Source organism: Chiloscyllium plagiosum, unplaced genomic scaffold (assembly GCF_004010195.1).
Source record: "Chiloscyllium plagiosum isolate BGI_BamShark_2017 unplaced genomic scaffold, ASM401019v2 scaf_5143, whole genome shotgun sequence".
NCBI lineage: Eukaryota > Metazoa > Chordata > Chondrichthyes > Orectolobiformes > Hemiscylliidae > Chiloscyllium > Chiloscyllium plagiosum.
The window spans coordinates 1-4,104 of record NW_025210580.1 but is presented as its reverse complement, the minus strand read 5'-3'; the positions used below and the strand labels follow the sequence as shown (position 1 = coordinate 4,104).

At 44.7% G+C, this 4,104-nt stretch overlaps 1 non-coding gene across 1 annotated transcript; it reads right to left on the bottom strand.

Moving 5' to 3' along the window:
• Positions 1-218: 218 nt before the first annotated feature.
• On the bottom strand, positions 219-290 carry trnag-ucc. Its single transcript has one exon. It is a non-coding gene; the product is annotated as a tRNA-Gly (tRNA).
• Positions 291-4,104: the final 3,814 nt, after the last annotated feature.

Genomic DNA, 4,104 nt, shown 5'->3' with positions numbered 1-4,104 from the left:
ACAAAACAAAACGAACCTTATGTTGCGAACAATATTCAAATAAGCAATGGGCAGCAGAGAGGAAAGCTTTCGAGCAACGCTGCCCGGATAGTCACGGCAATTAACAGGAACCATCGCCACGAAAACCCGAAAGCAACCTGACAAATCCATTTCGCCACAGAATGCAACGTTGGTGCTCAAGACTTTTCCTTGCAAAACCACAGGAAAAGCCACAACACTGCGATGGCTGGGAATCGAACCCAGATCAACTGCTTGGAAGGCAGCTATGCTCACCACTACACCACCACCGCGCCAGTAGGTAAGCTGCCCCTTTTCCCAAACGCACATAACATAGTCACCAACTGAACTGGGGCTGAAAGCAAAACAAGAAATTGCTTGTAAAACGTCAACAGGTCTGAAAACACCAGAATCAGAAGCCTTTAGCCCTTAAGAACAATCACTGGATCCAAAAGGTTCACTCCCCACAAATGCTGCCAGACCTGCTGAGTTTCCCAGCAATTTTTGTGCTGTCTCTCAGATCTGCAACATCTGCAGTTCTTTGTCAGATAGAAAACAAACGTTGACCCATTGAAGGGGATATTTAATCAGGTGATAGTCCTTTTCATCCACAGAGATAGATGGGATGGAGCATAGGATTATAAAATTCTTACAGTGTAGAAACAGGCTATTCGGCTCATCATGCGTCCCACCAAGTCTCACCCTCTACGCTATTCCTGTAACCCCGCATTTCTCATGGCTAACCATATAACCAACACTCACCTGGACACTATTGACTATTGAGCATTGCAAATCCACCCTAACCTGCGCATCTTTGGACTGTGCGAGGAAACTGGAGCACCCGGAGGAAACTCACGCAGACACGGGGAGAATGTGCAAACTCCACACACACAGTCTTCAATAAGACAGGGATCTGGGTAATTGGAGAGGTTTCAAGAGGGAGTGCAGACTGGTGTGTGAATGATGGGCCGAAAGCCTGATCTCAGTGCTGTAAAGGCTCTACAGTAACGTGATTCCCTACATCCAGCATTCAACACAGTTTGCATTTTGTTTTAATCCGTCCTGTTATTGACATTATTCTGAGTGAAATGTATAGAGAGAGGTTGTTTGTGCATTCACACAGATCTGTGTTTTGATGGGTCAGGAGCAACATACAAAACAACAACTGGTGGAGGGAGAATTGAATTCCCCCTCCGAATCTGCCGAGGACATGCAAGACCAGGAACTTCTCTATCACCACTCACTCACCACCCGGCGCCTGGCGGAAGAACGCCTGATCTTCCTCCTCAGGAACATCCAACCCCAGGGCATCAATGTGGCCTTTACCATTAGCCTGATTTCCTCCTCCGACCACCTTATCCGAGTTCCATCCTGCCAGCTCGGCACCATCCTCATGGCCTGTTCTACCTGCCAATCTTCCTTCCCACCTATCCGCTCCACCGTCCTCTCCGACCAATCACCTTTACACCCACCTCCATCCATCAATTGCGCTCTCCGCTCCCTTCTCCGCAGCCCCACTCCCTCCCGTTTATCTGTCCACAATGGACGCTCCCAACCTCATTCCCCATGATGGTGTTTTGCCCGAAATGTCGACTCTCCTGCTCCTCGGATGCTACCTGACCTGCTGTGCTTTTCCTGCATTATTCTAATCTTGACACTGATCTACAGCATCTGTAGTCCTCACGTTCACCTCGCACGACTGAATTCCTGCCCCTTACAGATCGAATTGGATCTCGTGTTTTCATCATGAATTTCATTATGTTTAATATATTTGATTTTAAAAATCACAACAATATATTGATGCCCTCATGAGCATGCAATGCATTTGGACAGAACAATGCCTCCTTTCTCTGTGAACAAATAGAATTAAAGGAGTCGGTTTGGAGAATGTTCCTCTCACAGAAACAGGAATAGGGAGATGTAATTCTCTCTGAAATAAACACAGGCCATTCAGAGGAATCTGATAAGGTCATGCAACATCTGTCGAGAGAAGGGAAATGTTAGCCCATATATTATGAGAGTAGGGGAATTCAGCACAGCGGTAGGAAGTTAGTAAAGTAATAATTACTGAACAATTGGAATGGGGATAACGCTGAAGAAAGAATGAGAGGTCTATACAGCCTGTTTAACATGTTCAATCTGTTCTAGTAGTCAATTCAATCAAAGCTAGGCTTAGATTTCATGTCCAGTTTCCTGTCCAATCCACATATCCCGTGACTCCCTGAGAAACCAGCAATCTGTGCCTTCGAATCTGAAATGCACTCAGTGAGGGTGCATCAGCAATCGTCAGGGACAGAGAATATTAAAGACTCAGAGGCCTTAGAATTAATCGCGCTCTCCTCATCTCATTCCCAAATAACCTGCCCTTAACCTGAGGGTGTGTCAATAATAATCAAAAGATCTGTAAATGGTGTAACTTTAACACTGACTTCTCTTCACAGATTCTGTCACACCTGCTGAGATTTTCCGCAACTCCTGAGACTGTGTTATCGTGTTTCAGATACCCAGACCCACAGGATCAATTTCTCACCATCTACCCTCCGAAGCCTGTTCAGAATTTGATGCATTCAAATGAAATCGTATTTCAATTTTCTCGAATATGGACACAATTTATTCAAAAGCTCAGCATTAGAGCACGTGGGTTCCAAACAGTGACCTTTATTTTGTGGTTCATTAATGTGTTTGGCTCATTGCCGCTGGGTTACCACGTATTACTCAGATATAATTGTTCTGGTGAAGTTGACAATGAGTTAGCGTCTTGAATTGCTGCCATTCATTTTGTCCAGATAAACACATAATGATGTAAGGGAGGGAGTTCCAGGATTTCCAACCAATGGCACTTGTAGAACTGAGATGTTTTTCCAAGCCAGGTTGGCGAGTGGCTTGGTGTGGAATTGTCAACTGGTGTCCCATGTATCTGCTGTGCTCAGTGTTCCACGCGATAATGCTGTGGTTCTGGAAGCTGCTCTGTGAGAAACTTTGGACAATTTCTACAGTGCATCTTGTCTGTGGTACACTCCACTGCTACTGAGTGTGGGTGGTGGAGACAGAGAATGTTTGTGACGGTGGTGCTGAGCAAGCAGCACTGCAAGTTAATTCTACTTAATTATGGAGAACATAACTACTTGCCATCATCATCAATCCATTTCACAGCTTGACATCCAGTGATTACACGGATGTGGTGTACAAGTCTGTTAGTTGCTCAAATGACCATGAACTTTTAACTAGATTCACCTTTTCACGGGTATTATGCTGAGAGACCTCACGCGACTGTTCCACTTTCTCGTCAACATTTCATCTGTAAAAACTTGGAACGAGCTGATGGGACACAGATTTTGCTGCAGATGTTTAGACACAGCGCAGTGTTAGTTACTGTACACTGATTCTGTTTGGCTTTATGCATGTGTTTCTCTGAATGTGTGTGTGCATTATCGTGTGTCACAATAATGCACACGATGTCTTTGTGATTCTGTGTGTGTCTACCCATCTATCTCTTCCTGACTATCTGTGGTTATGTGAGTGTGTTTGTGTCTCATTGTGTGTATTAGTGTGTGTCTCCATGTTTATGTATCTCTGGGTCTGTGCCTGTGTGCAACGGGCTCTCTGTTACTTTCGGGATTGTACTGCCCCTTTACCTAAATTGATTCCATTGAGGTAGTAGTCTGTCTTCCTGTACTTGCCACCAAAGTGGATAACCATACATTTATCCACATTAAACTGCATCTGCCATGCATCTGCCCACTCACCTAACTTGTCCAGGTCACCCTGTAATCGCCTAACATCCTCATCACATTTCACCCTGCCACCCAGCTTTGTATCATCAGCAAATTTGCTAATGTTATTGCTGATACCATCGTCTATATCATTAATATATATTGTAAAAAGCTGCGGTCCCAGCATGGATCCCTGCGGTACCTCACTGGTCACTGCCTACCATTCCGAAATGGAGCTGTTTATCACTACCCTTTGTAATCTATTAGCCAACCAATTTTCAATCCAATCTAGTACTTTGCTCCCAATACCATGCGCCCTAGTTTTACTCACTAACCTCCTGTGTGGAACTTCATCAAAAGTTTGCTGAAAGTCCAGGTACACTACATCTACTGG